Source organism: Rhinatrema bivittatum, chromosome 2 (assembly GCF_901001135.1).
Source record: "Rhinatrema bivittatum chromosome 2, aRhiBiv1.1, whole genome shotgun sequence".
Classification (NCBI taxonomy): Eukaryota; Metazoa; Chordata; class Amphibia; order Gymnophiona; family Rhinatrematidae; genus Rhinatrema; species Rhinatrema bivittatum.
The window spans coordinates 710,770,741-710,784,931 of record NC_042616.1 but is presented as its reverse complement, the minus strand read 5'-3'; the positions used below and the strand labels follow the sequence as shown (position 1 = coordinate 710,784,931).

Genomic DNA, 14,191 nt, shown 5'->3' with positions numbered 1-14,191 from the left:
CACTTTGCATCTGTACTGCACATAAATAAACAGCTATTGGCTTCCTGAATTGCTTTCCTCTAAAGCTCTGCACTGTTCCTGGGTTTAGGGAGCCATTTCACGGTCCCTCTGGAAAAGTAGACCATAAGAAAGTTATAGCTATATGGTACTACTGGGATTGAGGAGAAGATTGCATTGGGGTAAGGATTGGTATTTGAAAATTGGAATGACTGATTTATTCATTGCAACCCACACTGAGTTGATAAGACAGGAAATAAAATTGAAATAAACAAATAACCCCTTTTTCTTCCCTGGTCCCCTCACTCTTTCCCCCAACAACAAAAATCCTCAAAATAAAAAAAAACTGTACTGTGTTGTTGCCAAGGTAACAGATGGAACAGATCTCATCCACTTTCAAATTGCCAGGGATGCCAAACAGTAATTAAGTGCAACCAGAGATCTGGTTGCCAAGGAAACCAAGCAAACTACAAGAGAATGAGAAATGACTGAATTGACTTTCTGCTGAGGCAACACTTGTGGTGCAAGGGGAGTGGTTCTGAAGGGATCAGTCTGTCAGCCAATCAGGAAAAGGCAGAGCCTGGGAGAGGATGATACAGTGCGAGTTGAAGATGGGAAATGGCAGCCTAGTAGAAGGCAGAAGCTGTTCTTTAGAACAAAGCCTGCAGAAAAGATAAATCAGTTGATTACAGGTACAGCCTGCTTCACAGGTGACTCTACATCAGTTCCTTTCCTAAAGTGTTCAGCTGGGAATCCTGTTCAACCCAATCTCAGACAGGCTTAGGAGCCCCTGAATCTCTACAGAACTGTGCGACTCACAAAGAGTGAGAGAACACAGAATCAGCCTGTCAGCATATAGCTGGTGCGGAGATCCTCTACCGAAGGTAAATGCTCACTACCAACTTAACTCTGATTAGACAGATAGCCACACCTTTAAACTGTGAGTTCAATATTCAGAAAAGCAGCAAGTGGACAAGTTATCTGGCTAAACCTAACTGGATATTTTCTGATATATAGATGGGTGGTTTTAAATGTACAGTATCTGGGTAAGTTTACCAGAATATAGCTGGTTAAGTGTATTAAAAAAACAACTTCCTACAGACCCGATCTAGTCCCCCACCCCACCCTGCTCCCAAGTATGTGAGGGCTAGTGCCCTATCTTCCCCCTCTCCCAAAATTAAATTATAAAGATGCGAGCCATAGTGACCTGAGACAAGCACCTACCACTGCCACCACGATATTTCATTCAAACGCACCAAGCCCCCTCCTACAAAGCTTAACTGGGGAGTCTGGCATCACCCACAATTCTCTCTCTGGTCTTATGCAGTATGTAGAGGTTTCAATTCAGGAACAACTGAGGAAGCAGTACTATTAAGCATAATGATCCACAGTTTTACTATGGCACAGGAATTTTCATAGTGAGCTATTCAATATCTCTACTTCTGTAACTACAAGTAATAGCCAAGTAGGTATGAGCAGGAGAAAAAAAAATTTGTTTTTGTTTTCAGTTCATTTTCAGGAGGGGTTTTTCCATGAATTTCAGTTCGTGAATTGTTTGAATCATTTTCATTCATGAGAAAAAAAATGAATCAAATAAAAAAAAAGGCCAAAAAAACAAAAACGAGGCCTCCCAAGGCCTTCTGCTCACCCACTCAAAAAAATACCAGGGCCGGGTTCCCCCCAACCCCACTTACCTGGTCCGGTGGGGATCCGTTGGCTTCAGCTTAGGCCCAGACCGAAGCTTTGGCCTTGCATAGGCCGAGGTCACAGTAGGTCATCGCAACCTCGGCCTACTCAAAGCTGGGGCTTCAGCCTGACTGGAGGCCAGGTCCCAGACTCAGGCTCGATGCCGCAACTTGAACCGGAGGCTGGGTCCCGATGCCAAGGCCTAGACTTGGACCCAGGTCTGATGCCGGGCCTCAGCCAGGAGGCTGGGTCCCAACGCCAGGGCCTCGGCCCAGGCCTCGGAGCCTCTTCTTGATCCTCTTCATTCTGTGGTACTTACAAGCCAAATGACGCCTTCCACTGGGGTTGTGCTGGAATTATTTAACTCCAGCACATTCACCCCAGCGGACGGCGCCATTTCGATGTATGGCATTATTATGATGTACATCAAAATGGCAGTATAACAAGACAAATGCTGGATCAAGGTGACACAGTCCCAGATTCAAAAGGGTTTATACATCCAGAAAGGTTCTTTATTCAAAAACGGCAGCTCCACAGTATACAATCAGCGTGTTCTCAAAAACAAGGGGTCCCCCGACACGGACCCGTGTTTCGCCAAAGGCTGCGTCGGGAGGGATGCTATTCTTGATATCTCTCTTGGGCATCCCTCCCGACGCAGCCTTTGGCGAAACACGGGTCCGTGTCGGGGGACCCCTTGTTTTTGAGAACACGCTGATTGTATACTGTGGAGCTGCCGTTTTTGAATAAAGAACCTTTCTGGATGTATAAACCCTTTTGAATCTGGGACTATGTCACCTTGATCCAGCATTTGTCTTAAACTATCGTATGTTGAGTGCTGGTTAATGCTCGTCTGACTGTGGATCGTACATCAAAATGGCGCCATCTGCTGGGGTGAATGCGCTGGAGTTAATTCTGATGCAACTCCAGCAGAAGCCATCATATGGCTTACAAGGGCTGAAGAACAAAGAGGATAAAAAGAGGTTCCGAGGCCTGGACCTAATCCTGGCCAAGGCTCAGGTGTCGGGACCCAGCTTCCTGGCCAAGGTCCTGGCATTGGGCCTGGGCCCAGGCCTAGACCCCGGTGTCAGGACTCAGCCTGTGTGTCGGGTTGCAGCATCAGGCCTGGGCCTGGACCTTGGCCTAACCCGAGGCTCTATGTTGGGACCCAAGCTCCAGGTTGGAACTTGGCATCAGGACCTGTCTTCCGGGTCAGGTCACGGTGTCAGGCCTGTGCCGGGACCTGGCCTTGGCTGAGGCCCCAGCATCAGGACTCGGGCTGGGTTGTGACGTCAGGCCTGGGTCTCAGCCAAGGCCCTGGCATTGGGCCTTGGCCTCTGGGCTGGGTCTCGATGTCAGGCCTGGCTCTGGGCCGAGGCCCCAGCATCGGGATCTGGCCTCTGGGTAAGGTTGCGGCATCAGACCTGGGTCTGGGCCCTGGGCTATGCCTAGGCCCCCGATTTTGCTAACTGGTCGAATTTTGGCATCAGACCTTGGTCTGGGCTTATTCCTTGGCATCGGGACCTGGCCTTCATCAGATACCCGATGGATAAGGTAAGTTTTGGGGTTTTTTGTTTAATTTTTGGGGGCCTCGGCTAAGGCCCAACGTTGGCCCGAGCCTCCTCTGTGACCCCAGTGTCACACCCCTGTTTTGGGTCTCAGCCTATGCCATAGCTCTCGGTCCTGGCTTCGGGCCTAGACCTAGGCCCAAATCATTAATTTAAAATGAAACAAATTAATAAGATTCGTTTCATTTGGGGGGCTTCCAAATCATATGAATTAGCCTTATTCATTATGTTTTGCAGTTTTGTTTTAAATGAATGCACATCCCTATAGCCAAGTGCAATGTGCCTATCTTCTGAAACTGTCATATAAGGATACACTACTTTGTGCATCCAGGTACTGTTTCCTATTTGCTGTAACTTCAGTAATTTAACTTCCAAATTGTCAAAAGCAGGTATTCCAGATGAAGCAAATTTTCATTTCTCATCCTGCTTCAATTTCTCCTCCACTTTGTCATAGATCCAGTCCTCTTGGTATATTTCCACAATCTTCATGCACTATGTGTTATGTTCGGCGGCCCACAGGCTATTCGCATGGACCACCACGCTCACCTCCAGGCCTGGTCCAGCCAGGTTAACCCTGAAATGCAACGAGAAACCGCCTGCACATCTCGCAGCAGGACACCACCAACACAATTGTCAGAATGCCGCCAGCCTCTGAGCACCATGCCTCTTGCCACTACTTTAAGGGACCATGGCGGGGAATCCTTCATGGCCCCTGTTGATGACGTCAGCACCCAGGCCCTATAAAAGGGCAGCACTGAAACACAACTTGCCTCAGCCACATGTCCAACTACTTGCTAAGTAGTGTGTGTTGCTTCCCAGTGTCCCAGTCTTTGATCTAGCCTTGTATTTGATCTTCGTTCCAGCCTAGTCTCCGGACTTTATTTCAACCTGCCTCAGTCTCTGGTTTGTCTTATGATTTCGTCTACTCCATCCACATTGTCCTCCTGATTCTGTCCTCGCTTGCCCCCCCAGCTTATTCGTCCCTCTTCTCCTCCCTCGGATGGATACCTGGTTTGACCTCGCCCTGCATCCTGGATACAATTGACTGCTGCCTGCCTCTGACCATTGCCTGGAACTTGAATATGACTAACTACTTCCTGCCTCTAACCTTTGCCTGGGCCATGGTTACGTCTGACTGCCGCCCTCCATCAGTAGAGATCCCACCTAAGTCCTGCTAGCCCCGACACCCAAAGCTTCAACTGAGGGGAATGAGGGCTGGTATAGGTGAAGGTCCTGAAGGGTCTTGGCTTCACCTGGGTCCACCTGCCAGTGGTAGGACCGCTGCTTGCCTCTGACCATTGCCTGGATCTTGAATACAACTGACCGCTTCCTGCCTCTAACCATTGCCTGGACCCTGGATATGTCTGACTGCCACCTTCCATCAGTAGAGACCCCACCTAAGTCCTGCTTGCACTGGCACCCAGAGGCTCAACTGCAAGGAACGATGGCTGGTATAGGTGAAGATCCTGAAGGGACTCTGCTTCGCCTGGGTCCACCTGCCAATGGTGAGAATCTGCAGGGTTCCTCTCTGCAGGTAGTGTCAATCCTACCTCAGCCCAAGGGTCCACAGATACAACAGGTTACTGAGGCTATGGACTAGACAGACTTGACTTCGCTACAGGCCATTCCCAGCATAGCCCACAGACTGTAAGACCAACAAGTATCCTGGAACTCATGGCCACTGTCATAGACCGACCTTCCACTCACCTGGACGCACTGACTGCTAGTCTGTCAGTGCCATTCCTGCCTACACTGACTCTCTGTCTCCTGCCGCACTCAGTCACCCAGGTTTTCAGCTGCCAGGCCATCCCAGTATACTGGGGACCCCAAGCGGTGGGGATTCCTGAACCAGTGCAGAATGCACTTTCAATTACAGGGTCCACTATTCCCCGATGATCAGGCTAAAACCACTTATATCCTCTTGCTGCTTGATAGAATCCCAGAAGCATGAGAGTTTCCTCTCTGAGAGTGAGGAGATCGCCTTTTGCTTGACTTACAACAGCTCATGGAGCAGTTTTGCATTGTCTTTGAGAAGCCAGGTTGGGCAACTCCGATGGCCTCTGATCTGTTCCAGCTTCGCCAGGGCTCCGAAGCTTAGCAGAGTATGTCCTAAAATTTAGAATCTTGGTCTCCGAACTAAATTGGTGAGGGGGCAACTTGATTGCCACTATTTTTCACTTAGTGCATAGTTAAGCTCTGGAATTGATTGCCAGAGGATATGGTTATGGAAGTTAATGTAACTGGGTTTAAAAAACTTTTGGATACGTTCCTAGAGGAAAAATCCATAAACAGCTATTAATTAATAAGCAATAGTAGCTTGAGATCTATTTAATGTTTGGGTACTTGCTGTTATCGTTTTGAGGTGTTGGAGTGGATTCTTGGGTACTGCAGTGATGGCCACTCCCACGGGGAGGAGCCCCGTGAGGAACCGCAGTACTAGGCTAGACTCTATACACACAGACACAGAGAATTTGTGTTTATTATACAGCTTAATAGTACTGCCCAGAGTGGGCAACAGTGAAGTAGTCCAGGGGTCCTCAGCAGAGGAGACCAGTCTCACACTTGAATAGATGATAGGCAGCACAGGGTAGCAGAGGCAGATCCCGGATGTAGACTCCGAGCACTGAAGCTAAAGGTGAGACAGACTGAAAGAGTTAGTACTCACTGAGTAGTAAGCTGTATTGATGAAGATCCTGGCAGGCAGAAGTAGATCAGATGCAGGCACCAGAGTAGGGAGAGCAAGCCCTCGAGGAGCGAGTACCCGGTTTCCCAGATAGGTTCCTGAAAGAGAGCAGAAGGGCCCCCGAGGAGTGGGTATCCAGGTTAGCGATGAATTACCCCAAAGGGCAGAGAGAGAGCTTCCCGCGGCAGCTGGGAAGCGGCAGAGCAGCTTAGACCGGAGGCAATCCAATCCAGTCCTTGCTAACTCAGTTTGTTAGCAAATGAAGGGCAGGCTAAATACCAGGATGTGATGACGTCACTCAGAGGGGACGCCCCCGAGGTACCCGCCATGACGTGGATATAGACTTGGGTGGCATGCGCGCACGCACCCTAGGAAGCCCTCAGGAATTCATGGCGAACACCGTCGCCGTTGCAGATCCGGGGACGCCAGAGAGAGCGACATGAAGACGCGGCGGCAGCAGCCAACTTCCCAAGGCTTGAGGAGAGAGAAGGAAGAAAGGTGAGGGACAGAGGTCGAAGCCGTCTGAGACCGATGGACGCAATACTTGCCAGGTACTTGTGACTTGGATTGGCCACTGTTGGAAACAGAATACTGGGCTTGATGGACCTTTGATCTGACCCAGTATGGCATATCTTATGTTCTTATGTTCCTGGATGGTCTCTCCGGTAAGATGAAGGTTGAGCTCACACCCAGGAGCTCCCCACTTCATTGCATGACCTCATTGACCTCACAGGCAAAATAGATCAACACTTGCAAGAGAGAATCTACGAGACTCATCCAAAACGCAAAAGCATCACATGAGCACCATCCTTCCAATGTCTCCCTATGCCTACTATCACCACACCCACGACCTCTCCATCATCTGAAGAACCGATTCAATTGAGCCACTGTTGCTTGGCTCCCAAAGATAAGCTCCAACAAAGGCAATAAGGCCTTTGCCTTTACTGCACAGCTTGGGGCCATCTCTTGGCCCAGTATCCCGAGAGCGTGGGAGACCTAAGATGCTCAGGGCCATTTGGACAGATGACTCGGCCTCCCTGCTCTAGCTCCCCAGCTTCTCCTGCAGTCACACTGGAACTAAGTCCCATATGTTTCTCCACACAAGTCTTGGTGGACTCTGGTTCTGGGGGAAATTTCATAGTGCAGGATCTCGTCAACCAGCTTCAAATCCCTACTGTCCGGACAACTCCAATGCTGGTACTTTCTTCCATTTTTGGAGACCTCCTTCCTGGACAGGTGACAGTCCATGGTACCTTTCATTTTATGCACTGACCTTTTGCACACCAAAGAAATCAGCTTCCATGTCATTCAATGTGACATTGGTCTCGCTGCTGACAGTTAATTTGCTCCTGCGAATACATGGTTATTTATATTTTATTGTTTGATATTTAATGATGTATGCATATTATCTTTAAAACCCTTGTTTCTGTAAAGCCTGTTGCTGTTAAATGTTTTACTGTTTTTTTAAACTGTTACATGTAAAGCCTGTTGCTAATTTATTGTTTCACTGTAAACCGAGGTGATGTATGTCTATACGTACTGCGGTATAAAAGAATCTATAAATAAATAAAATAAATAAATAAATTCTAAGAGCTGTGAACCCTATTATACTAGGCACGCTGTGGCTGACAATACCAACTACTGTTTGATTGGTCTACTCTACAGCTCGCCAGCTGGGAACTTGAATGTACAGATGCATGCTTGATACCTGAAAGATCATCTCACTCGATGATTGTGGCTTCCATCTTCCCAGGTCTCTCACCTCCCTATACAAAATACAGGGAGACTCAGAATCCGCTATTGCGTCTCTGGAAAATAACCTTGGTACTGAAGTGGAAACCCAGTTACCCACTCATGCCCCCTTTGGTAGGGTGTATGATATGGCTCATGTTTCCATGCTGGAAGTTTCTGAAATCTGAAGATATTAGATACCTTTTAATATAACCTATAAGCAGTTACAGGAGCAATGGAAAACACTATTGCAAAGAGAAAAACAACATAGGTAATAACTGGAAAAAGAGATCAAAATGGAAGAGTCTGGAGAAAGAAAGCACTCTTATTAAGGAAAGACTTGAATCACTTATCAAAGGCAAAGATGAGAAAATATGGATCCTGCATATCAGACTTCAGGAAGAAAATATAAGAAAGAGAGAAAATAAGCTTGGTCCCAGTCTATGCTAAGTAGCAGAGGTCCTGGCAAACAACGCTTCATTCTCTGCTGCAAGTTCCTAAACAAAGGGTGAAAAGACCTCAGAGCTGTTGGGCGCACATCTGACCATATAACAGTGCACAGCCTACCACTGAGCCAGCCTCCCTGAAAGGAAGATTCTCTGAGACAAACTTGACTGAGTTCTTCAATGAGGTGAATAAAAAGATGCATCAAGAAGGTGGCAGTAGAGGGGTAGTTTCCCTTTGAGAATTAGCTACATGGTATGCATATATAAATTGGGCTATCCAAAATTGCCACTAGATAGACATAAGAACACAAGAACATAAGAAATATTATTGCTGGATCGTCAGACCAAGGTCCATCAAGCCCAACATCCTATTTCCAATTTTGGCCAGTATGGGTTACAAGTATTCAGCAGATCCCAAACGTAGATCTACTTCTTGTTACTCACTTCCAAGGATAGCAATAGCTTTTTTGAGTCTACCTAACTAATAATATTTAATATTTTATGGACTTTCCGCTAGGAACTTTTCCAAACTTCTTTTAAACCCTGCTATTCTAGTCACCTTGACTATGTTCTTTGACAAAATCTATAGATTAGTTGAGCGCTGACTGAAAAAGTACTTTCTACAATTTGGTTTAAGGTTGTTGATTTTAGTATCCCCTTGTTTTAGTATTAAGCAGTATCCCCTTGTAGTTTCATGAAGTATCCCATGTTTTAGTACCATTTTACCCATTCTACCCGACTCATGATTTTATAAACTTCTAGCATGTCCCTTCTCAGCCATCTCTTTTCCAAGTTCACAAGCCCTAATTTGTGTAGCCTCTCATCATAAGAGAACCGTTCCATCCCCGTTATCACTTTTGTCGGCCTCCTCTGCACCTTTTCTAGTTCTGCTATGATTTTCTTGAGTTAGGAGGACCAGAAGTGCACCCAGATTCAAAGTGTGGTCGCACCTTGGTTTGATACAGAGGCAATATATTTTCAGTTTTATTTTCCATTCTTTTTCAGAACATTCCTAATAATCTATTTATTCTTTTAACCTCCACCACTAAGGATTTCAGGGTATTGTCCACAAGGGCTCCAGAGTCCTTTTCTTGGGTGGTAACTCACAAAACTGAACCAGGCATTGTGTACCTGTAGTTGAGATTATTTTCCCTATGCGCACCACTTTGGACTTTTCTACATTAAATTTTAGGGATGTGAATCGTTTTCCATATCGTCTTAACGATAGAAATCGTGTGGCAGGGCAAGAAAATCGTCTTAGGCACGATTTTTTAGTTAAAAAATCGTTAAAAATCGTTTTTTCCGATTAGTGCGCACTAACTCGAGTTAGTGCGCACTAACGGGAGTTAGTGCGCACTAACTGGGAGTTAGTGCGCACTAACTGAAAATGATACAATTTGACACTTTTCAGGTCAGTTAAGGTCAGTTTAGGAATGAATATGTATTCCTATTGGCTGCCCTCTTATTTATTCATGTTACCAAGTTTCCTACTGACAGTATATGGGGGATGGGAAATGGAAACAGTTGGTAGCTTGACAAAACAAGTAATGTGATCAGTCAATGTGACTAGAACTTGTGCCCTAACCCTGATACCAGGGGTATTGTGATCTTCCTGCACACAGTGCCCTATCCCTATTAATACCAGGAGTGTTGTGATCTTCCTGCACACAGTGCCCTATCCCTAATACCAGGGGTGTTGTGATCTTCCTGCACACAGTGCCCTATTCCTGATACTGGGGGTGTTGTGATCTTCCTGCACACAGTGCCCTATTCCTGATACCGGGGGTGTTGTGATCTTCTTGCACACATCCCGGTATCAGGGATAGGGCACTGCATGCAGGAAGATCACAACACTCCTGGTATTAATAGGGATAGGGCACTGCATGCAGGAAGATCACAACACTCCTGGTATTAATAGGGATAGGGCACTGCATGCAGGAAGATCACAACACCCCTGGTATCAGGGATAGGGCACTGTGTGCAGGAAGATCACAATACCCCGGAGGAGTGAGGGTCAGGCAGCTCCCCCCTGTCTGTGAAGCCAGCCTCTCACTAGTAATGCAGGGAGGGAGCTGTCTCAGACTTCACCATCCTCCCCCCCCCTCACCCACACACCATTCACTAGCTGGGACATGGGGGAAGTCAGGAGTGAGGGCCAGGCAGCTCCCCCCTGTCTGTGAAGCCAGCCTCTCACTAGTAATGCAGGGAGGGAGCTGTCTCAGACTTCACCATCCTCCCCCCCCCCCTCACCCACACACCATTCACTAGCTGGGACATGGGGGAAGTCAGGAGTGAGGGTCAGGCAGCTCCCCCCTGTCTGTGAAGCCAGCCTCTCACTAGTAATGCAGGGAGGGAGCTGTCTCAGACTTCACCATCCTCCCCCCCCCCCCCCCCTCACCCACACACCATTCACTAGCTGGGACATGGGGGAAGTCAGGAGTGAGGGTCAGGCAGCTCCCCCCTGTCTGTGAAGCCAGCCTCTCACTAGTAATGCAGGGAGGGAGCTGTCTCAGACTTCACCATCCTCCCCCCCCCCCCCCCTCACCCACACACCATTCACTAGCTGGGACATGGGGGAAGTCAGGAGTGAGGGTCAGGCAGCTCCCCCCTGTCTGTGAAGCCAGCCTCTCACTAGTAATGCAGGGAGGGAGCTGTCTCAGACTGGTATCAGGGTTAGGGCACTGTGTGCAGGAAGATCACAACACTCCTGGTATTAATAGGGATAGGGCACTGTAAGAGATGACTGTAGTAGATTGAATAAAGATCTGATGTTTCTGCTCTCCTCACACCAAACAAAAACAACACACAAGCAGAGAAGCCCTTCTTACAAAGCTGAGCTAGTGAGTTAAGTAGGAGGAAAAGTAAACATACTTGTGCCAGTGTGGCTACTTAAAAAATACACTTGCCAACAATCAATTACATATATTTGAACTGTGTACAGTTCCAGCCAGGACCACCTTTCTAAAATGCACAGTGATTGGCAAATTCAACATGCACTAGCATTTCAGGTGCCTGCTAACAAAAATAATAAACAAACAAGTTCTAGTCACGTGAGTGCTGATCATTACATTACTTTTTTTGTCAAGCTTCCAACTGTTTCCATTTCACATCCCCCCAACCATTACCTCAGTATTAGCCTTGGTAACATCAATAGATAAGAGCACAGCCAGCCAATAGGAATACATACATACATATTCATTCCTAAGTGACCTTTACTGACCTGGGAAGTGTGAACACTTTGTTTCATTTTCTGTTGGTGTTCGTTAGTTTCCAGTTCCATTTCCCATCCCCCCAACCATCACCTCAGTGGTAACCTTGGTAACATCAATAGATAAGAGGGCAGCCAGCCAATAGGAACACATATTCATTCCTAACTGACCTTCAGTGACCTGGAAAGTGTTTATTTGTATCATTTTCAGTTAGTGCGCACTAAATCGAGTTAGTGCGCACTAACGGGGAGTTAGTGCGCACTAACTCGAGTTAGTGCGCACTAACACGATTTAACGATTTTTAACGATAAATCGTTAGAATTTCTATTGTATCGTGTTCTATAACGATTTAAGACGATATAAACATTATCGGACGATAATTTTAATCGTTGAAAAACGATTCACATCCCTATTAAATTTCATCTTCCATTCAGTTGCCCAGTCTCACAAGGTACTTCTGCAGTTCCTTACAATCTGCTACTGTTTTAACAACTTTGAATAATTTTGTGTTATCTACAAATAGGATCACCTCACATGTAATTCCTTTTTCCAAATTATTTATGACTATTTTAAACAGTACATGTCCCAGACAGATCCCTGCAGTACTCCACTAATGACTTTTTTTCATTTGGAAAACTGAATATTTAATCCTACCCTCTGTTTCCTGTCTTTTAACCAGTTACCAATCCACAATAGAACACTGCCTTCTGTCCCATGACTTTTTAAGTTCCTGAGGAGCCTTTCATGGGGACTTTGTCAACTATCTTCTAAAAATACAGATATACTATATCATTTGGTTCACCTTTATCTACATGTTCGTTACACCTTCAAAACATCTACAAGATCAGTAAAGCAAGAAAGTAAAGTAAAGTAAAGCAAGCAATAAAGGCACAACCCTCGGAGCATGGGGTGCAGGAGAAAGTAACTAGATCAGAACATAGGGGGGGTATACCCAGAGGGTATACCTCAGATGTGGAGATCCAGTTGTGGCCCGCGGAGTGGGGTACGCCAAAGAAGTCTCTTTGTAGTCGTGATATGGTAGTGGCCTGCAGCGCAGGGTACACCGAAAGATTCCTCGGGCTGGTATGGTTGTGACCCAAGGTACGAGATCACAATGAGGATCCTGTAGCGATGATGCAGTAGTGGCCTGCAGCACAGAGTACACCGGAGTAGTTCCTCACTTTAGAAATGACCCGGTACTGGCCCGATGTACGGGGTACACCGGAGAGGTCCCACAATAAGGCTGGTAGTAGTAGTAGTCCATGGAGTCGAGGTACTCACAGAGTGGTAGTTCCAGAAGAGGTCTTGGGATCAGGAACAGACAGCGGTCTAAGGCAGAAGGCCCTCTGAGGAGCAGATAGCCAGAGACGAGGAAAGGCTCCCGAGGAGCAGGTACCCAGAGCGTCTCACGCCAAATGCAGCAGCTGGAACAGGAAGTCCAAAAGGATGAAGCGGATTCAGCAACAAGGGAACTCCTTGCTAACTCGTCAATAGGCAGGACCAGTCAGCTTAAGTACAGCAGGGTGACCACGTCATCCGGAAGGGACACCCCCGAGGTTCCTGCCATGATGTGTTTAAGACTGGCCTGTGCGCGCGCATGCCTATGTGATCCTGAATGCAAGATGTCAGTCGGCAGTGCCCACGCTGTCCCGGGAATGTCAAGAAGGTGATAAGGCAGCAAAGAAAGAGGTAAGCATCAGTGGTCACAGCCGGCTGCGACCAATGGGCGTAACACACCTCTTTTACTCTGCCGTCATCTAGTGGTCCAACTGACTCCCTCACAGGATTTATACTTCAAATATACTTGAAAAAGTTGTTAGTTTTTGCCTCTCTAGCAAGCTTCTTCTCAAATTCTCTCTTGGCCTGTCTTATTACTGTTTACATTTAATTTACCAGTGTTTATGTTCTTGTCTATTTTCTTCATTTAGGTCTGCTTTCCATATTTGAATGATGCCCTTTTTGCTTGCACTGCCTTTCACCTCAACACTAAACCATGCCGGCAGTTGTTTGCTCTCCCTTCAACATTTTTAATATATGGATTATGTTTTATCTGGGCTTCCAAGATGGAAGACAAAACCATCTTCAAAGGGACACATGATCATTGAATGCATTGCTCAGATTTGATTAAAAAATAAGGCTTTACATGGCACTGCTGCTGTAAAATGTTTAGATAAATGATTCCCTCAGAACTTCAGATGTACTTTTTGGCTTTGCTTCGTTAGGTTCACTTCCCTTTAGAAAGTGCAAGTCAAATGGAAGTCATAGCTGCAGGCCAATTAGAAACTGCAAGAGGATCAGCATGACTATTATAGAAACATAGAAATGATGGCAGAAAAGGACCAAATGGTCCATCCACTCTGCCCAGCAAGCTTATGGTAGAATCTGATGTACCATTCAAGTCACCCCCATACTTATCACTTTCCTAGACCATCAAAGTCAGGGCTCTTGTTTGGTTGCTGTTTGAGTCCAATTTCCCGTTACCTCTTGCCATTGAAGCAAAGAGCAATGTTGGAGTTGCATCAAAAGTATCAGGCTTATTGGTTAAGAGTAGTAACAGCCGCATCAGCAAGCTACTCCCATGCTTATTTGTTTTCCCAGACTGTAAAATTCAATGTCCTTCTTGGCTGCTGTCTGAATCTAATTCCCCTTTTCTCCCTGCCTTGAAGCAGAGAACACTGCCTTTCAAACAGAGAGAGGAGAACCAGGTAGGGAATCAGGTAAAAGAACTCTCCAGACCCAGATGCAGATATGTTTTTATTAAAGCTTAAGTTCAGCAATTTTTTATTTTGCTTTATTTTGGTTTACTCTATTTGCTAATGACCTGAAATTAACCAATTATTTATTTAAATTTTAGTGAAGGTCAATTTTGCACTT

The 14,191-nt window shown here is 46.4% G+C and overlaps 1 long non-coding RNA gene across 2 annotated transcripts in view; it reads left to right on the top strand.

The window, feature by feature from the left end:
• The first annotated feature begins 490 nt into the window (after positions 1-490).
• LOC115086264 overlaps positions 491-14,191 on the top strand; it is a 66,032-nt gene continuing 52,331 nt past the window's right edge. For both annotated transcript variants that reach the window (XR_003855195.1, XR_003855194.1), the window contains exon 1: positions 491-881. This is a non-coding gene — a long non-coding RNA (uncharacterized LOC115086264). The remainder of the gene's footprint in view (positions 882-14,191) is intronic.